The sequence below is a fragment of the Typopeltis vanoorti genome, chromosome 2, assembly GCF_054136105.1.
Source record: "Typopeltis vanoorti isolate ZY-2024b chromosome 2, IOZ_Tvanoo_1.0, whole genome shotgun sequence".
Taxonomy (NCBI): domain Eukaryota; kingdom Metazoa; phylum Arthropoda; class Arachnida; order Uropygi; family Thelyphonidae; genus Typopeltis; species Typopeltis vanoorti.
Genome location: NC_143550.1, coordinates 46,306,184 through 46,329,527, shown reverse-complemented (window position 1 = coordinate 46,329,527; position 23,344 = coordinate 46,306,184).

Here is a 23,344-nt window from a genome sequence, read left to right as displayed (position 1 = left end):
AGGATTTGTAAAGAAATAAGTAAAAAAAAAAAAAAAACTGTCACCATTTCGAGAACCATAGAACACGTTTATTCATTTTCTCAGAAGGGATTGTGAAATATACATATTTGAAAATGGATTTAAATCATGGATAAAATGCTTGGCGTTATGGTTAATGGTGTAATGATGTCGTACTTTCTTTTAACCATTAAGATACATCTGCACTATATTCAATTGATTATTCTATTTTGCAAAAATCATTTTTTTACCTTAATAAAGAATAATGTTAAACTAAACATAAGGTTTAGCTTGCTATGCTTCAGATATTCGCTTTCATGGTTTTCCCTTCCAGTCGTTTCCGACCGCAATGACTTTGTAAGCATTGCCTGCAAAGTATTCCTGGTGAGATTTTTACAGGGTAGTTCACCATTGTTTTCCTCAACCCCCAGCCATATGCCGGGCTCGGGACCAGTATATGGTTGGGACATATTCATGACCGTAATCCATGTGTGTTCACTGAGTCAGTTGGCTTGTTTTGGGGGGTATGAAAAACCCAGTTTCCGGGAGAAAAATCCCTCCACCTCCATATGAGACCGGCTAACTCACCTTTGGTCGTAAGAGACCAGATAAAGGTTCCTCACGTCACAGACGGGAATCGAATCCAGATCTTTCCGACCAAAGGGCTTCGTCTATACTGATGAGCTACGGAGGGTCTTTGATATTCGCTTTAAAATTATAAATGGAACTCTAAAGTGGTCTAAGGAAGGTGGGTTTCTGAACTTTTATCTCACACTCAGTTTAGCATTATCGATAATTCCATAGTGGCATTCTGTTAGTCTAGATATTCGACTAACATCGAATATTTGGCACGAGGATATTCGGCAGTGAAGCGGTAAGTTTCAAATATGCCATCGTTGTCAATGAGAAAAATAAAGCACGTATTTTTTGAGACTTCCGGTTAAACTTGCATATATAAATTCTTGAATACCACATATGGTTTGCGCGTTTTTCGATTTTTAATTAGAATAATAATTGTATAATCAATCTTTGATAGAATCAAATCGAATTAAGAGAAGTCAGTTGACAGACTTCGCTTCTGGATAATTATTAGAGTATCCATGCTTCAGTATCCATCAGAGATACGAAGGGAATGTTCTCCATAAATTGATTTTCTGTTTTTCAAACAATTTAAGATGTATTGTGGTTTATTTCCACACCATAGCGGTTGCACAGAACCGACGTCATAATGTAGGTGATAAAGTATTTAGAGGGAATGAACTTACTTATATTATTATTATTTTTTTGAACAGTCGAATATTTTAGTCTTTACGAAATACTTAGTGATGAGGGATATTCCAGAGAACAGAGATAATGCAGAACCCAGTATCCACTTACGGTATAGCCGTAGAAGTGTGTCTGTGAAAGAGATAATAAGTCTAATTATTAGAATGATTATCGTATCTAAGGTCAGTTTATGTTTAAGAGAAATACCAACAGACGCTGTTTTGGGAGATGCTCGATCAGTGTTGAAAAAAAAAAAAAATAAAAGACTAAAATGAATTATATACTAAGAAATCGCTACTGCGGACAGAGACACATATCTGATGTATAAGAGAGAGGAAACTTGGAAAAAGTTATGTTCTGAGAGTTACCAAGGTTAATCTCAGAACATGTCTCCTCAGTATGTAACTCTCATAACCAGATCTCATAACTCACCTAACCAGATCTCCTCAGAGTACTTTGAGAAGATCTGGTTACGAAAAGATCAAGACTGTTCAGAGAATAAGAAGACTATTGGAGGCTCCTAAGTGGCAAAGCATATTCATTTATTATTATTTTCGCATTTTCTTTGTTTTAGATTACTGCTTCCAGAATTATTGTAGTTCACGAGAGAATTGTTCGGCTATCTAAGGAATCGTGATTACGTAAGCACATTAGCATAAAAGGAAAAAAAAAGGGGGTGGGGGAGAGAACGGTTTCTCAGAGTCCTTGCTTAGTAAATACATTAACTCGTGACCACATATTTCCGATACGTTTAACGCATTTATGTGAGCACATAATTTCGTAACTGGCCCAGAAGAGAGTCGAATTGTCCAGTCTTCACAAAATCATGATGCAAGGACAGATCAGTTTACGTTTCACTTTCTTTGATGAATGGTTCTTTGCTGATTTACTTTAAAATACGTACGACAATGTCGAGATCTCTCTGAGCTTCTCTTCCGATGAATCGATCTATTTTCGTTCTGATAAATTTCAAAAGCATAGAACTGATTTCAGAATTATACATTTAGTTTGAACAGCGTGCTTAAAACTAATTACTTATTAAGTTGTAAGCAATGTGCTGTAGAAAACAACTATAAGTCATTATAAAAATAAAGCTACATAAAAACTTTATTTATATTATCTACGTAGTATAGTGCTACAAGAAAAGTATTAGTAGAAATATTTTCATAATATTACAGTGCAACTGTGTAAGGAAGAGATTACTGATTTATTCGTTGGCTATGGTTTCACCTACTTGGCTTGAAAAGATTTGAGTCTGAGACATGAAGAACTGTCTTTAGATAATTCTAACTAAGGCTGAATTAACTAGCGTTGAATGGATATCATAGAATTTATTCTGGAAATGACCGTCCCCCTTCCACGAACTCTTTTCACACATTAGAACAAAAATAAAATGAAATAAAATAATAAATAAAACTGACTAGTTTCGAAATACCTATTATGACTGAAATGAAGAATTGATGCTTTTAAAACATAATTTGTTAGAAATAAAGAATCCGACATAAATGAGAGAGTTACAAATGACACGAGTCAGTTGCTTCTATGAAGTATCTATAACCACTTGTTGGAGAAGTTAAGTTATGATGTGTTAAGAGGTATGCGTATTGATTTCGAGACATCATTTTCAGATTAAACTTCGATTTTTGTTAAATCTCAATGGAGCCACATAAATGAAAAACTGCCGTAGATTTTTTTAATCTCTCTAGAAAAACAAAACGAAAAGTTGTTTTCTAAATGAGCATGGTTGCTTTGTCGCAGCCTTCACCATACTTCAGTCACTAACCATATCATTAGTGGTAGAAGTATGGTGTGTTGTACCAAACCTCTCTTTATTTTCTTTTATGTTCTATATCGCCGAAATGTTCTTCTTTTTCTTAGGTGAGCTAGCTGGTTTCATATAAAGGATATTTTTCTATTGAAAACTGAAACTGGAACTTTACCTTCCGAAAAACATGCAAATTGATCAGAAACAACAGGCACAAGTAAAAAACAGAATACATTATAATTCTCGCCTTGGTTACTTCGGCTATAGTTGCCAAACAACTAAAACATGAAATGTATTTGAGAAACCTAAAGACATTTCTCTCTAATCGTGATAAGCTATTTATTATGATTGTGAATTATAATTCTTATGAAGACATAAGAAGACATTAGATAATATTTCTAGCATTAGAGAGAGAGAGAGAGAGAGAGAGGGGGTTTACACATCCAATGCATTTCTAGTATACGACGCCATTTATTTAGTACACAGGATAAGTTATACGAGTCGGATCGTTCATGTTGTCTTCTGAAGTAGGTACCACATTTCTATCCATCCTTTTTGATAGATTACCGAAATGTTCGGTTTCCCTATCTTGACAGAACTGAAGGCTTAACAATTTGGGAAACACGAGAGTGAAAATGAAACATATCTCGCCTTACACTAGCTTCCATCTCGTGGGTTGAAGGAGAACCATTTCTAAAGGTATATATCTAAATTGACGTCCTCAAGAAGCAATCTTTTTACAGAATTCCACTGTTAGCGAACGAATATTTTACACGAGATAGAAAGTAAAACAAAAATGCAACGCATGCATTGCATTGACTAAAAATATGATGCGTTCCCAAAAAATAAAATATTTCTGTATCTTTTTATGTTTCTTAAATTACCCACATACGATCTTCTACGTTAATTCAAACCAATTCATTTAGCAATCAATTAACAGAAAATTTATATTTCTGAGCTAAAGCAATTTTTAAAGATGTGTATCAATATCGCAGGAACTGCAATAATTGTAGCCTTAAATAGTAACGTATTTTCAACTATTTACTAAAAGCAAATATAGAGGAAAACATTAAATTTTATTTTAGAATAACATAAAGAAAATACTTCACATAATAATCTCCAGGATTTGGGATGTGCCAAAGTTACCCTTGTTATGTCAGTCTATTTGTCATTAATTCGAAAACAACTATTTCAACCTTTTTCACAATTTTAGGATTCGTTGTCTATCGCCTTGAGCCATTGTCATCGAACTTCATGATTGTAGAGGGAAGGTATGAAGACCCATTTCATATCACACGAAAGTTCGCTTTATCAGAGCACCAACTCTCTGACGAAAGCAGAGAGTCGGTGCTCGTTATAGTTTTAGCGTAATTTCCATTGGTAAAATTATAACGAGACGAGGCAAGTGTATTATGTCTGGAAATTGTCAGTCGATTTGCCTGCTTTATGGAATGCAAAATCAGTGATTTCCGGAGAAATATCCCTTCCATCTTGGTGTAAAATCAGTTACCTTCCCTTCATGATAGAAATAGAACGAACTTTGCCACCGTACCAAAAAAGAAAAAAAAAAAGCTGCATAGCAATTTCCTGCAATGCAGAGACAATGACATTTTTCTATGGTAGTCCTCACTGAAGGAAGCATTTTTGATTTTTAGATAAAATACTGTAATTAATCCATATATCTAATCTCATCTCCTTTCCCTCTTTTACCTTGCGGTGTCGAGGGTTTATTAATCATCGGACCTCAAACCGTTCACGGGATAAGGTGGTTAGCCCTACTCCTCGGTGTATCTATCCTATGCCCTGCAGTGTTGAATTCTCAAGGTCGGTTTGCCTGCTTTGCGGGATGAAAAATCCTCAGGATAAACTGGGGAAAAAACCTTACTGTCCACGTCCGGCTAACTTGGCTATGGCTGAGAAAGATCCTTCAACTCCTCACGTCGCCGACGGGATTCGAACCTAGGATACTCCTTCCCCAGGGGTATGATTGCGAAGCGCACAGCTACTAGGTATATTTTATTAACATTAAAGCATCTATGTACAATCAAAATAAATATATATACAACTATTTACAATATATACATTTGTACATAGAATGCTTATTCTAATTGGCATTTTGATTTACATTTCTTTATCTTAATAATTAATATTATGTACAATTTAATTTTCCTTATTTTTAACATCATAATCTGCTCAGTGTCTGCTTGTTCCTACAGTCCTTTTTACATGAGTTGAGCAGTATTTTTCTTTTAATGTAACATAACTTTACTATCCATGGAATTCTGTATTATGGATTTGAGTTACCAGTCGCATTTCTATTTCCATAAATCATATTTCCTTTTTATAATGAAATTCCTATATTTTTGTGGTATATTTCCAATTACATATGGGATTCGATCTACGTTATTGTCTCTTGTGAGGGGACACCTTTCCTTAAACCTATGTAAGGGCGCACAGCCACTAGGCTAACCGCGTTAATCCTTACATTACTTACAATATTTCATTTTCTTTCCTGTTAATTTTTATATTAACTAAAATTGTTTGGACACGTTATCTTTTAGAAGTATGGATGAATACAAAATTTTTAAATAAAAGATGAATTTGCGAAAGTCCTGACACATCAAAATATAAATAAATGGATCAATAAATAAAACAAAATATTTTATTATAATTTACAATATAGGGGAAAAAGGTAAAGTCAAAATGAACGCAGGTATGTGTCAAATATAATTAAAAATTAAATTAAACTCAACCACCACCATCGTCAACAACAAAAACTAGCTAATTTAATACTCCATTTTCCAAATAGCGGACTGGGTTTCAAATTCCAATGTGGCATAGATATCAGTGACGGACAATTTTTGTGGTCCCATGTGATTCTACTACACTATTTATTGGAGGCTGGAAGTGACTTGAAAAAGTTTGATCTTTAGAAGAGGATGATTTCTGGATTATTAAACCCCTTTAGTCTACCCACGGAATACTAACGTGCTATATGTAGCTTTAATTCGATGAGATTTACATAAAAGCATAAAATTTATAGATGGCACAATTATGTACTTGGGCGTATGACTAAGAACAACAGAATCCAATAAGCTATTTTTGTGATATTTTCCAAACGATTGACATTACGTCATATATCATCTTATGTTGTGTGTGTGTGTGTGTGTGTGTGTGTGTGGCGGGAGGGGGCGGTTAAGTAAAGGATCTAGTCCCGATGTTTGGCGAGTTTTAGTATATCTTAGCCACCAAGAAGGAGGCCAATAACAAGATCTTTACTGGCAATATTTATCGTATCTGCAATCGTTTTTCAATTAAGATAGCAGTAAAATTTTTTAAATTTAAAAGTCTACTGAAGGAAGAGAAGAAGAAAGGCGTACATCTCTAATATGATGACCAATGACCGATTCATATAAACGTCTAGATAATCTGAAATCGACTCTGAATGATGGTAATCCTATCCTCTCCCTAGCCTTTAATGGGCCGTTGGGTCACTCATGGCTGAGCCATGAATGTCTACTGGGCGATGAATTAAGACAGATGGCTCCCATCTCTTCTTCTGTCTTCGTCTATATGTCCTAGGGCTGTATCTTGTATGTTCACGGGTCCGGTTTGCCTGTTTGCGGGATGAAACCCTTCCCCCAGGATAAACTGGGGAAAAAAAACCCTGCTGTCCACTCACAAGACCGGCTAACTTGGCTATGGCTGAGGAAGACCCTTCAGCTCCTCACGTCACTGACGGGAATCGAACCTAGGACAATCCTTCCCCAGGCATATGATTGCGAAGTGCACAGCCACTAGGCTAACCGCGCGAACATGATAATAATACTGTAATGTATTACCATCATTCCAGTATTACCACCACCAATACAGTCCATGATGAAAGTTCATTCTTTTAGTTATTATCGATTGATCCAGTGAATTTGTATAGCGAAATCTGTACTGAAAGAAAATATCTAAATTTGCTGGAAAGGTAACACCAATGAAATTGGTGTTACCTTTCCAGCAAATGGTAACACCGTTTGCAATATAAGTTTATTATTACCGATCTAAGTGATATTCTTTACTGAGAATTTTGAAAACATAAAGGATAGGCAAGAAGCTATGGTTCAGTTTAGTAACAAAACACGAATAACTATACTAAAAATTAGCACTTTGTAAGAACGCACTTCAGGAGATATTGCAGAATTTTCCGACGTCTTAAGAAAACTTGCAGTTGTCATGACAATAACATAAGTGGTATTAGTGAGCTTTTTTTTTTTCTTGAAGACAGGCATTTCGAAGGCGCTGCATTTCGTCTGTTGAAAACCAGCTTCGCCAGTTTTTTCCCATCTATTTCGATGTCAAAAGTGAAATGGATCCCTTGGCCATTTCCACATGCCTGTCTGGACACTTCTGATCTTAACACAGAAGGGAAAAAAAGATCTCAAAGAAGTTGACTTAGAAACATCACTGAAAACAAAATTTGAAGTATTACCTTTAGACTTTTTTTGTTATCTGTGAGAAATGATCATCCATCAATAGCAAGCAAAGCACTTAATGTCCTCTTGTTTTCTGCACTAGAACTTGAGAACTCACTTTTACCTCGTATGAAGAAAAAGCAAAAGAAACAAGAAGGAAGGCTCTTTTGTTTCTCCATAGAGAGAGAGAGAGAGAGAGAGAGAGAGAGAGAGAGAGAGAGAGAGAGAGAGAGAGAGAGAGAGAGAGAGAGAGAGAGAGAGAGAGATAAGCACGTATTTGAAGTATTCTTACACTACTTTGAACTTCTATACGAAGTTTAATAAAATATAACTCCCATTATACACATTTTAGAATTTCCATGTTCGTAATATATTTAGGAAATTAGGCTTAAGATATAAACTCTTCTAATGAAAATTTTAGTTAAAATCATTTAATCGTTTTAAAATATCAAAGTACTTTAAATGCAAAGCCATTAAATATAAAAACAGCCAATAACATAAAATATTCAATTTTAGAGAGATCATCTATTGTGTTTTTTTAAAGAGATGATGTTTGAAAACACGTGATTCAAGGAATGAAAATCCATAAAATTTCAAATTATAATATCCAATGGATAGAAGAGATGAATTACAAAAAGAGTGTATCATTGTTATTTTATTAGTTCATCTTTAAACGTATTTCTACAAGATTTTATTTTATTTTATTTATTTTATTAGTTCATTTTTAAATGTATTCTACAAGATCACTCCGCTCCAAACTATTAGATCTTCATTTGTTTCGTATGCTATATAAGTTTCTGCTTCAACAGTTTAGAAATATTTCAATATAATCACGTAGTCTCACAAATGCTAAAACTTTTCAAATTTTAGTGACTCATAAAACAAGTGATGCAGTCTACTACACTTCACTGAACTTCAAAATGGACGACATTCCCAATTCATTGTGATAATAGGAATTCAAGTTTGCAGCTGATGTGTAATGGTAATTCCTTAGAAATTGCTACATGCAAGCCAGAATAACAGGCCAATGTATTGGAATATATTTCAATAGTACGTAGTCTTTTAAATGCTACAAAGGTATACTTCCAGTAAGAAAACCCTAACATATTCTGCAAACCCAGCAACAGCCATTATGAATGACACTTTCCAGACAGATGGATTGTTGATTTGCATTGCAGCTGTGTCAACAGTTTTGATTCCGTCTAGATTTCTTCAATTTTCAGAATATACAAAGCATCTCCGTCACCTTCTTTAATAATAATAATAATAATAATAATAATAATTCTGTGGTACTTAGGCCTTCGAGGCCCATGCCAGGTATCCTTAGCTTCTGTAACCATAATTTTAGGATACAGTTCTTCTAGCCGTTATAAATATTTGTCGAATGAAAAAAAAAAAAAATCGAGCATCTGCATGAGTCTGGCTAACTCATCCGAAGGTGCAAAAAAACTCTCAAAGGGTTCTTCACTACCTTGAGGGGTTTCGGACCTAGGTATTTCCAAAGAGAGGACTTTGGGGAAACCGATTAAGGTACAAAAGCTCTCATGGTTCCCATTCGCCTTCTTTACTTGCACAAATGCATGTTTTTGATCTTTATCTTGATATTAATATTCAACCAGAGACAAAACTGCAGGGACTTTCGGACAGTCGCTAAAATTTAGGGAGATACTGTAGTCATGAAAACATGAATGCACATCAGTCGCTTCACATCATGATTCCGACAGGTGTCTATTTATGTTTTCATTACAATAATAAAATGGTAGTCAGTGTGTGTTTCCATGTCGTCCAGAAGACATCAATCTTGTACACCAGCATGGCCGGCCAAGTGGAGAGATCTTCCACTCTCCAACCAGTAGAGCGTAGATTCGAATCCTAACTTCATCGCCTGGTGCAAAATCAGTTTGCAAGTAGCTTGAAAATGTTCCATAGCCTTTCTTATATGCTTATTCGCCTAAAGTTAATTCACTTCAAGTTCTATTTAATTCACTCATTTTCGAATGCGAGCCAGAATGTTAAAGAACCTGTTAAAAAGTTATGTGAACCCTTTATACAAGTATTACTTTTTTAAAGAATTGTTTAAACAGTTTAAACGTTTCAGCCCTCCCTTGCATATTTCGTCATTCACAAACAACTAAAATATTTTGCACAATCTTTTTTCTAGTTTCTTCTTTCTTTCTTTGGCCTCTGATACTAGCAGTCACTTTTTAATATTTCATTTTCGTTATAACATTTTTCTTGTTTTCCATCAGAGAAGCGCGGCTTGTTAATATAAATAACCGAGACAAGTTCTTTAAAACAATTTGCATCATAGAATTCAAAAATAAAAATATAAAAACCTGTTAATTTATAGGATGTGTGCTTTGCTAATTGAATATTTAGTAAATCTTTGTCTTTTGTGTTGCATAAAAACCAGAAATTTTAATGCTCTGATAATTTTTTGAGATAAAACATTTTGAGTAATTTGATTAATTTGATCAGCAATTTTATGCTATAACGCTGTACAATACAAACCAATGCTTTTTTTCCTTATCCTTATAAGGACTGGCTTAAAGGGGCGAAGCAAGAATGCTCTTCATCTTCCCCGTTATCTGTAGAGGACAGTGTATGGATTGAGCAATTAAAGCTCTGATCATGGCAGGAGGGTAACAGCAATAGCTGAGCCTCAGGTAAGAACTTCATTGGCTACAGAATTGCCATCCATTACCCTCCAAGGATATCGGATTGAATGAATCAATCACCGTATGTGTAAGTAAAGGTGATATCTCAAAAATATCGGACGATCTCTAGGCCACTCATTCGTGGGCGAAAGACCGTCCAAATCTCAGCGTTGGTTCTACTCAGTGAAACTCGACTACCGAGCAGAACCGCTCATATTCCGAGGAAAATAATTCACCGGCAAGTACCCCTCAGCGGGCCGTGCCGGAGAACACTTTCCCCGGAGACTCAAAGTGCTCCCTTAGGGCAAAACCTAAGAGAGCGAACTCATTTACCCAGGATAACAGCAACAGCCGAACCTCAGTTAAACTTCATTGGCTCAGCATTGCTATCTGTTACCCTATATGGGCATCTCATATAAAATCAATCACCGACTATGTAAGTAAAGGTGATATCTCAAAAATATCGGACGATCTCTAGGCCACTCATTCGTGGGCGAAAGACCGTCCAAATCTCAGCGTTGGTTCTACTCAGTGAAACTCGACTACCGAGCAGAACCGCTCATATTTATTCCGAGGAAAATAATTCACCGGCAAGTACCCCTCAGCGGGCCGTGCCGGAGAACACTTTCCCCGGAGACTCAAAGTGCTCCCTTAGGGCAAAACCTAAGAGAGCGAACTCATTTACCCAGGATAACAGCAACAGCCGAACCTCAGTTAAACTTCATTGGTTCAGCATTGCCATCCGTTACCCTATATGGGCATCTCATATATATGGGCATCTCATATAAAATCAATCGACCGCATCTCACGATCGATTGATTCACCTATTCCATATCATGCTTTTTTTTCTCCCAAAATTTTTAATTTGTAATATTTTCATCAAAAAGAATATAGGTGTATTCAGTTTATTTATCAATTTTTGAAAATAATTATAATTTTTTAATTAATTACTTTTAATTTAGCGCAAAATATAAGTTGCATTTTTATTTTTAAGAAGATTAAAATAAATTATATAGTTAGACTATGTGAACTTCATTAAAATAGTATAGAAGACGTCAGTTACATGTTAAACAAATAATTTTGTTTATGCATTTGGAGAGATAAATACGTACATATTACTTACTACGTGCGTATTGTGATCTCGCGGTTTTATGAACTATTCACGCTCTTTAATATTTTGCTTCTTTTAAAACATGTTCATCAGACGAAGAATTCTCCTCGCACACACATACATACACAAATGTTTAAAAGTTTTCCCATCTCACAACGCGAGCATTTTCGAATAACGATTAGTAACTGCAAAGGTTAACCGATGAAGCTATTGAACAGACAAATATGAAATAGAAACACTTCTATTAATGAAGTTGAATATTAATGAATTTGGAGAGCTGTTTATTTCAAATTAAATTTTTGTGTAAGGTATTTCTTCGTCAGTTCTAAATATCACAGAATAACTGCGGAATAAAGCATATTAACGCAACTGTATATAGTGTTCGAACTCGCCAATAGATGGCACCAGATTACAACGTAACAGCGTTCTATTAAAAGGGGGAAAAAAAAGAAATAGAAAATTTTAATAAATTTATAGGTCAAAAGTATTTAATTTTAAATTAATAGATTTACTTTAAATATTCTTATCTCTTTTACACACCCTTTTTGAATTCATATTTATCTCTTTCTTATAACACTCCATCGAATCTTTCGTTCAACTGAGAGCAATGGATATAGTTGCACGTAAAGAAAATAAAGGCATGGCATGTTGTTATTGTTCACAAGAAATCAGAATACTAAAGTAATAAATCTAAATAAAATTGAAGGGAAGTGATGATTGAGACTAATGCTTAACTGTTAGTTTATTGATAGGATACGATATTTCATAAATATCTTTTATGGCTATTTAAATCTATGATAATTGTCTTGAAAGCTTACGAGAGCCTTGTAATTAAACAGTGAAGTGTTGTATAGCCGTTCCCATTTTCAAAGTAATTTATAAGTTTTTTTATATGACCTGTAACCGGTGATCATTCATCCTTTAAATGTAATAAGGTTGTTTATAGGCGGAAGGTGTTTGTCTTCAATGACACAGTGGGGGCTATACCTACTTGCGTTTACTCAGTTCGCAGCGGAACTGATCGAAGCGAAAACAGCGTGAGATGTTATCAAAAATTATCTGACTCTAGGAGACTTCGGTAACCAACAGAGCAACAGGTGTCCTAATAGAGGGCGTGGTCATAACGCCCATGTTGTACTGTACGACGGTGGGAAGGCGTTTATCATTCTGACGCCTAAAGTAGACGCTTCTCACGGTATCTCGCTGGGAGATGATAGACCTGTCATTCTGTTATGACCTTCTCCTTTCCGCATTACCACTATTACCTTTTTGAAGAGACGCAGTCATTCGAAGTTCAACCCTCGTGAAAAGTATAGATGCCTGATATGTGTGTCTATGACAGACAAAGGCCTTTTGTAGATATTTTCATTGAAAGACCCAGAAATAAATCGACAAATGCGCATTGCATTTATTCCTAAAAGGTGCGATTGATAAGAGGAGGTACACAAGCAAGTCATTAAGATAAGGGTATACGTGTGCAACATACCACACACTATCACTCAATAATCATAATCGACAATTTTAAACCCGAACACGTATTCTATTTGCGGTGTTGGATCTTGAGTGGGACAATTGATATTCGTGCATTTAACCATGAATTTGTCTTTGAACTGTTTACTTCTTCATGATTAAAAGGTCTTCAGTTAATTGGAAGCTAATCTAAAATCCCATTTTTGTTTCAGTAAACAAACAGACAATCAGGAAGTGGTTGAGTATAGTCAGTGATTGAGCTATGAACTATTGTTGATGATAAAAAAAAATACAAATAAAAAAAAAAAGATACAATAACCCCAATACATTATCCTCATAGCCATAACGTCAGTATATTTACGAGTGTGTGTGTGTGTGTGTTTGTGTGTGTGGTGTATGTGTGTGTCTATTGTGCGATTTGTCTATTATGCGAAATAATCATGCAGCATTGTCTCAGACAAGCCAGCTCAGCCTTCATTAAAAGGAACAACAAAGCGATTCTCAAAGCAATCTTTTGAAACTGGAGTATATTATTCGCATTTTATTTCCATAATATTGATAATCATTAATATTTTTTTTTCCATTTCATTTTTTCAAGGAAAAATAATTGATGATTGTTGTTCTTCCGCTTCTCTGAATCCTCCAATGCGCTTGTTCTCCTGATCACAGCTACTGTTGTCACAAATAAGGTGATAATATTATCACTTTAAGGGTTTGCCTGCCTCCAGTTATATTCTTCCTTTAACTGTGAGATAATTGTTTTTACCATTTAATCATAGAAGTTGAGTATTCAATCAAAATTCAAAGACAAGACTGTAAACTAAGGAATTTATAATAGTCAAAAGTCCTCTGCCATTTTTCAGATTTAAGTGGCAACATTTCCTTAAGCAGATCGAAGCATTTCACTAGAATTACCCCCAGCTGCATAATCTCTCACAAGCTGACAAACAGCGGGAAAAATGTGTGACAAAGTGACTGGCACACTTAATGTAATTACAACTTTCTCATTTTAACAATTGTATTGATTACAGTCATGCAATGTTTCATTTGTGATAGGCAATTTTTTATATTCCATAATATTTTTGCTGATATTCTGTCAATCGGGTGCATGAGAAGAAATACCACATTACTGAATACATGCATTTTTAGTCATAGAAAAGAAAAGCGCTTTGGTTTTTTGAGTATAATTAATGAATTATCCAATGTCACTGGAAGCCTGACGCGATATCATTTCATCTCTAGGGTTTGACATTGAGCTAGCTGAAATACTTTCTTGTTAATTTTTCTTCTTCTTTGGTTGACCTGGCTGTTTATCAATGAACCCATGACACTCGCTTCTTGTCATCTGGCTTGACAGCCCACTTGATAGATGTTGGCACTTCACAATTCCACTAATAGAATTAAATCACTTCTGACTATGAAAGTTACTACGTATTCATTCTATTTAGAAATACGCGAATATTTATTTTCTATGCGTGTCATTTTCTTCTTGCTATCCATAAAAGGACTTGTTTATTGTCACAAATGCCCTATATACATAAATAATTGCGGCATTAACAATAATAATACAAATGACTATTCTGAAGGCATTGCTATTTCAAAAAAGTTGTTGTAGTTTGCATCATATCAGGATAAGATAGAAATAAATTTGAAATAGAAATAAAAAAAAAGGAAAAATAGAAACAAGCAATAAAGAAATAAGAAAAAGAAAAATAGAAATAAGCAATAAAGAACTAAGAAAAAGAAAGATAGAAATAAGCAATAAAGAAATAAGAAAAAGAAAGATAGAAATAAGCAATAAAGAAATAAGAAAAAGAAAGATAGAAATAAGCAATAAAGATATAAGAAAAATAAAGAGAGAAATTCGAAATTATATCGAATATAATTCGATAATTATATCGAATTATATTCGATATAATTTCGAATACATATTTTCGATATTTTAGAAAATATGTATTCGAAATACATATTTTTCGATATGTATTTCGAAAAATACATATCGAAAGACAACAATTTGTCTTTTGATATGTATTTTTACTCATACCATTCTGGCTTCTACACTTCCTTGTCTTTGTTTAAGCCTGCAAATTCGCGTTGATTTTCCAGAAATATTCGGATTCAGACTTATTAAACCAACTTCTTGTTCTCCATATCTGAAATAATCTTTCTCCTAGTGTTGTTTTTTTCCTCTCCAAAACTACATCTTATAAGTGATTACAATACATACCAGTAGATTCCTTCGATCTTTTTAATTACTTCCCTCTCCACAACTGGTTTTGTAAACTCTCCAACCATTCTTGTATCAGATTAATATAAAAGAAATGGCAAACAAATGTGTCACAAAAATTCTTATAATAATCTAGTAATAGTTGAGTTTTTCAGAACAGCTTGAATATTTGAAGAGTTGAGTGCAAGCTTGAAAAATATGGCTTGCAGATCCTTTTCCCCCTATTTCATCAAAGAAAATTATTGTTAAATAGAATAGTGTGGTACTTAATTGAGTGACGTCGTTATGTTTATAATTATTTAAAGAAAACACTGAGATGAGTGTATTATAATTAAGTGTGTTCATGTTCTTCAATCAGTTATCTATGATTTGCTTAGGGTAAACTGAAGTTGCCTGGGAATAAAAAATAATTGCTCTATTATATTATTCTGTCATAGTTTCTAATAATCAAAATCATTTGTATATTGCACATCGATAAACTCTTTCCTGGAGTTTGAACAGGAGTGAAACTCACTCTGAAACTAAAGTACATTATGTTGTAATTTTTATTCATTTTTGACACTCCTGATCTATTTTCTATTCATCTATGATCATTCACTGTTTTTCAAACGCATCTTGCAATATCTGACTTCAAAATATCTTGCTGAATATTATAAAAACTTGACGAAAACATTGAATTTTATTCTAGAATTATTTACACGCACGAATCTCTTATTTCTTGTAAATGCAATCAGTTAATGTTTGCACGCAAAGAGATAATTCCTATAAGAAATTCTTTGATGTAAAAAGTATACAGAAGTTGTAAACATATTCGAAGAAATATCGAAGAAACAGCAATCATCATCCTATTATTTATTTATTATTATTTTTTATTATAAATATATTTTATCATGGCAAGTCTAATGGTCTCTTAATCTCAGCATAAACGTATTCTGTTTGTAAGATAAATAAAAACAGAAACACAAATCTGTAATTAGATTAATTGAATACCAACATTCGTGTCCTTATTATTTTTTTTTTTTACTACTTGAATGCTCATTAAATTTTTATGGCTTATTCACTTGGTTCTCTGAGGCCGCTTTCTTTATTCTATCTTTGAATATTAACAGCCAGCAGGCTTTTCGAGGTCTTCTTTGATGGCTATTTAGCTATTAAGGAAATCATGGCTCGCTTTATGTAACCCCTTATTGTGCTACCAAGAAATTTCATTAAGTAAAGTGCTGGTAGCTTTTAGCCTGTAAATGGACCAGGATTGGAAACGACAATAAAAGGCTAATTAAATGCATTCTCCAGAGCCTTTTTCACGTTTTCAATAACATGTATTGTTATTACTGTTATTATGCTTTAAAAAAACCTATTCACATTTTACTAGTTCATCATGAAAAGAGAATAATAATAACAATAAAAAACGAATGAATAATGAAAACGTAATGATAGCAACCGATTACGTAGATACATAACAATATAAATATATTTTGAAAAAAAATACAACAATATCGTAATGAAAGATATGCACGTGGGTACATCAAAACAACATAATCTGAACTCAGAAATATTTTATATGGTGAATCTCAGTATAAGAAAGAGAAAACAATTTACACAATTATTCAACAGTTGTTAGCTATAAAACGAAATGCAAAAGAATAAGGAACATAATTCAGAATGAAGGTAGTAGCCACCAATATCCGCTTTAAACTAGAAACATTTTTGTTCATTGCATATTTTGCTGATTCCACCATTAAACTATAGAAAGAGAACTGTAGTGATCAACCATATAAATAGAGAAACATATGTAATTCAGGCATTGTAGTTCCCAACCACAACAAATTCTTCAAAATATCAATGAAGAATGATTATTGACTCTGTAATACACGACAAAGAAGTCTGCAATATGCAGATTCTTTTTTCTTAACAACTTCAGACTTTGACGTCATGCCTAAATTTACGGTATACAAAAATTCAGTAAAGTATTTTATTTATTTATTATCTTTATTATCTTAGAAATAATATTGTAACCTATATTTTATGAAAAATTTTAATTTAATATTTCAAAATACTTTAAAATTTTTCTCAAATTTTAAGAAAATATAATACACTTTTAAAAGTTTTATATATACCTATTACAATTAAAGGATGATGAAATGTTTTGATGTTATTATCATTATTTAAAATACTTCGATGTTATCATTATTTAAAATATTTATGTTATTATTATATTATATATGTTATTATATATATATATATATATATATATATATTATATATATATATATATATATATATATATATATATATATTTATGTTATAAGTTTTTGATGTTATTATCATTATTTAAAATATTTGTTATGTTATATGTATATGTTATTATATATATATATTATATATATATTTATGTTATAAGTTTTTGATGTTATTATCATTATTTAAAATATTTGTTATGTTATATGACATTTACGTAGATATGATACCATTTAACGAATGTTGAAGATCCATTTGGCAATTCCGGTAAAATGAACAGTGATTCATGAAGAGTGAAAGAGACATTAATTTCATAAGTAACGGAGAGGCTGAAGAGAAAACACTTGGGTCAATAGCCAAATATCACAATGCAATGGACGCGACTCATATCATACTTTATACGATGTATAAAGTATGTGAAACATATAATGAGTCAAGTTACTGGTAACCTGTGGACTGCTGGAGGACTCCCCCCCCCCCACTACTCAGATGATACAGCAGATAGCATGATGTCTGTTCCTAAATCAAGCTTTCTACGCTAACGCGGAACACGATCCTAATGTAATCTCAGATGACTATTGGGAAACGCATCACACCTAAACTCCAATGAAAAAAGATAATAAGCGTTAAAAAATGAAACATCGTTTTACCATTTCATATGAACTACTCAAAACTATATGTACGTAATGCTTAAAAAATTGTAAATTTGTAAGATATTTGCTGAAGCAATTATAAAGGTATTAAACATGTTACTACGAGTGACAGTATCTCCTAATGATACGCCTTACGTGATTTCAAATAAATCGACAAATCCGTATCTTTCTATATAATAAAATCATTTCTTTTAATAGCGATGTGATGTTATGGTTCTTTGCTCCCACGATAACATTGGTAGGATTTGCTTGCAGTACTGGCAGAGCATATGATGTATATCTTCAATATACGTTGTCACAAAATAGAAGATATGACAATAGGCTAAGGGGTCCCATGCTCTAGTTTCAGTACAAAATACCAAATCTATCCATACATGAAAATATTAACAGCAAGACTTCCATGTAACTATTCGATATCTTCACATAGTGCTGTATGTATAAGAAGCACATAATGCAGTACTAAATAATGTGATTATACGCTGCACACACACACACACACACACACACACACACACACACACACACACACACACACACACACACACACACACACACACACGCAAAATTGTTATGCATGATGCTAATTTCGAGGATATTTAATGTAATTAATTATTATTATAGATAACAAAATAAATTTTCTAAACTCATTAATTCCCAAATCGAGTAAACGTATGCGTATTTATTCCACAAACAACATGTAGTTAAAATCATAAGTAAATGGGCTCCGAAATTCCTAATTGTGCATGCTTGCACTTACTGTTAATGTCACAACATATAATGTCGAAAATAAAGTAGTTATTACGATAATAATAATAATAATATTTCAGCTAGTTTTATATGATAGGCTCTTTTAAGTCCAAAACTGTGAATGCAGCTTACTTCTTATAACATGTAAGCTGGTTTAAGAATAACTGTATCTTATTTCTTACCCGCACAGATCGAGTGTAAAGGGCTGCAATTTGAAAAACAGGAAACAAAAAAAAAAAAAAAATCTATTTAACTGACTGGTGTTATCACTTTGGGCTGAATTCAGAACAAATAACTCTGGAAAGTCGCCAACTACAACGTGACAGTTTCTGATCGAACAGTTTAATCTGATTTTCCTCAAGGTCACGTGTCTGTCGGAGTTCATCAATTTCCCTTCACACACTTCCGTCTTCCAGTCAAAACAAAGCACGTAATCGCCTTTGGGAAACAAAGAACTCCGCCCCGTGAAGGACGGGTATGGCAGGGGCAGTTGTGGAAAGAACGATGGAGTTTGTCTTGTTCACCTAACAATCATTTTCTTATTCTGCGTTTAACCATTTATCATAAGCAAAAGCTAAATTCCTGTTCTATAGGGAGAGCAGATAGATTAATATGTGAGCTTTACAGTATATGTAAACACTGTAAGTCAGAGTTGATGTATCTATACTGGTTAAGGGGCAACGATGGAAATATTTGATGACCGATTGATAGCATGCTGTTCTCAAGCAGTAAATCTTGTTTTGTACGTTGTCTGGTGCGATTTCCTTATTTGTTACAACATCCATAGAGTACAAGGTCGGTCACCCAAGCATTTCATCATAAGGCCTTGAAGAACTATTTGGTTCCCGTCATGCTTTATCGTTAAGAGCTTAAAACACTGAATATTATAAAGTATTTACGAGATGTCACGTTTTCATTATTTATTCTACAATGGCATATGCTTTAGTCTACATAGCTAACAATATTGTAAATTTTGGCCCTCAATATAATATAAAGAACTGTTAGTCTCTTATCAAACGTTGGTCCAATAAACATTTTGTGATGCAGTTTTTTTTATCCTGTTTTTTTTTTAACAATAGAAACTGTTGGATGAAAGACACATTATTATAAGATACATTTTTACGTGAAATACATAACAATTTATTTTACGTGAAAATAAATTGTTATGTATTATGAGGAATACAATTGAAAGTACACATACTGGCCACTAAATTAGACTCATTTACGCAGTGTACATGCAGAATTCTTGGTCACGTGCGTCACCACGTGTTCTATGCAACCATTTGAGAATGCTGTTGGCCAGTAATCGTCAAGAGTGTTGATCACAGTGGGAAAAACAAAGGATTTTTCGGAGTTCGATAAAGAGCTTATTGTGAGTGCCTGTCCAACTGGAGCCACGATTTTGAAAGCAGCAGAGATGACTGATTTCTCAAAAGGTGAGATATCCCGGATGTTTATTCAGTGGAAAAATAACCCATATTGCTTGTCTAAGAGGGGCAACTGTGGCCCTAAGACAGTCTGTTAGGAACTAGATCGCCATCGTCTGAGAAGGCTTGTACGGACAAACATAACTTTGTGTACGCAGCAATTGATCGAAGGCTGTTCTCCTATCTCTCACCGAACTATGTGCAAGGAATTGAAGAGGACCGGTATTGGCAGTCGCATGCCTATACGGAAACTACGGTATTAAATAAAAGTTTCTTCAGTGACCGGTATGTGTAGATATGATGCGAGGAATGCACTTGAAAGTAGATACATCATTATATAAAGAAATATAGTTCAGCCTAGATAAATGAAGATAATATCAGTTTATGTTTATAGAAATGCAGAATACTTACATTTGACAAGGCTGATTCGTGATTATTGCTAAACATGCGTTGTCCTCTTTCAATATTTTCATTCCTTTTTGTTATGGTTTTATATAAATATTAATCCCTAAAATTGAAAAACTGTCTTCAACCAGCCTCTTTAAAACTTATCACGGAGTGTTCTACAAGTTTTCTACTCATCTTGAACATCACATAAAATTAGAAGCCAGACTACGCAAGTGCTGTAGTCTGGCTTCTAATCTAAGTTTTAGAGGTATAAATTCTGTTGTTTATAGACGGTTAAGTTCCATAAGGTCATAATAATCAGCAATTCCACTAACTTCGTATATCATATTAGTACTAGTGTCTGGTATCACTGAGATAATACCCGCCATTTACTTAACAGTGTAGTTCTGATTTAGGGTTAAGGTCGAAGCTCTTCACGTGAGTGGAATTATTAAAATACCCTGCAGAATCTCTTTTGGTCATAGTCAAGAAGACCACTACAACTTCTTTTCCTTAGATAATGTTAATTTGTCCTAAAAATATTTCGTGTTTGAATTCTAATATAATATAAGTATTCAACTTAAGCGCCATCTGTATGTGAAATCGAGAGATATATCTACGATCTGTTCTCATTGTTTGAACTGTAGTAATTTATCATGTTCTCTTGATGAGGAAAAAAAAAAACGTTTCAATTCCAATTCGCTCGAAATAACCTCTTGAGACAAACATTATTTAATTCCGTGATTATTATTTTCATTAAATGGGCATTTATAAGATTTTCTATTCAGGGATTTATTCATCGTATTCACAACTTATCAGACAACTGATAAGTTGTGAATACGATGAATATGAATAACTGACCAGTGACGTCAGTTATTGTCATCATAAAGAAATTGTCAGATATAGATTTTCAGTTGAATCGTCATTCTGCGACTATTCAAATAAATGTAGCAGAGAAACGATTTAAAATGTATATTTAATAGCTCCACAGGTAGTAATTCATCGCAATTAGGTCAGAGGATTCTGGACTTTGAAACGCACTTAATCTTGTTCACCATTTTTAATAAGTTGTAATATTTGAAGTTTGATATGATGCGATGAATCCCAGTTCCAGCTATTTTGTCTGGTCACAACCATTCGAAATGACGGTAATTTAGTAGGGTGGTGGTTTAGAGAATGTTTTCCTGTCCTGTCGCATTGACAAGTGGCCAACGCGAACAAGTGCCCAAGTACACTAGTTCGCGTTGGCCATTTGATCCACATGTGATGGACACTTCACAGATAATGTCACGTTGTTTTAGTGTATGTGTTGAACATAATGGGATTTACCTTAATGTACTGATTCTCAATTTCATAACCATTGAACATCTTCGGGATATAGTTTATAGCTCGTGACCGGAACCCTCCAACACCACTCTAATATAACTGCAGTAATTTGTCATGTTCTCTTGATGTAGGATAATGAATCGAAATTCTCACATGAATTTCGTAGAATTCAGGAGGAGAATTTCTGGCTTTTTCCAAGGAGTGTTTTGAAGACTAGTGGTAGTGTAATAAGCTGTTAGGTGGGTACCTGTAACAAAATTGTCCTTTAGTGATATAGCCTTTGCTGATCATAGGTATAGTTATTGACAAAAAAATGAGTATTTGCTTTAACGAAGGTTGAAGGTGCGTGTGTGTGTGTGTGTGGAGGGGATGACGAGCATTAGCACCCAATCAACGGTGTCTACTTTATCACGAATGAGTAGGTGAGGATTTAGATCTACATATACTTCCATGGCATGTGTTATCATGCTTTTCTGCTGATTTATTATTACTTAATATTAAATAATTAATTAGTGATAATGATGATAAACCCCAAAATTTGAATATTCTACATGTGGTTGGAATTTATTGATGGTTGACTGATAATTTTATAAAATACGAACTGCAAAGAATGTGTATGATGAAGGTTTGTATCGGTTTCTTGTAAGCAGTGTTGAGCTATGGAAATTTTAACAAAGGGCTCGCATCGTCGAGCAAAAAAAAAGCCTAACTTAGCCCTTATGATACTTATATTGCGACTTTGTAGAGCTTCTGACAGATATGATAATTCCTGTAGGATATCAATCATTAATGCTAGATCTTTTAAAAATTCCAAATTGAGAAGTCGGTTTAAAAAGCCCTTATATTTATCGTTAGATGCAAAATGCTTGCATAAAGCTGGGTAATTCTCCACAAAGCAAGAGCCGTTCGTAAACTGCAAGCTGCCCATCGTGGTCCAAACACGCGGTCGATCTTTAAAATTTCGATACCAAGGTCTTTCGCAATCGTATTTAATTCCCGTTGATTTTTTGGTGATTGATGATAAAAAACATATAATATTTCAAAATGATTTATTTCTTTAATGTTCTTTTTTTATCGAATCGTCTAATGCTAAATGTAAACGATGAGCACAATGCCAAATCACAACGTTGGGAAATTTTTGTAGAAGTTTGATTGCAACACCTGATTTGTTTCTTAACATTACACGAGCTCCATCAGAACAAAATGCCATGAAATGATTTTTTAAATAGTTATGAGAAAATCCATATGAATTTTAAGTAGCAATTATAGTAGCATGTATACATTCCACGGTGGTATTTTCTAGTTCTACAAGATTATTAAACAAGAAGAACAAGGGACTCACAAATTTGAGAAAAATTCAAGAAAGAGCTCGCGCGAGTCCCTTATAGCTCACCACTGCTTGTAAGTATTATATTTTCTTTGGATATATACATTTATTGTAGGAAACCATGATCTCGGTTGCTTCTTCTATCAATTTTAATTTTCATTTCAAATTTTACATAATGTGGAAACCTGAACTGTGTACTGTGTATTTATAAATAAAATACAGCAATTAATTAAAAGAGAGAAAGAGAGAGAGAGAGAATCGATCATTGTTAAGATCGCTCTTGGAC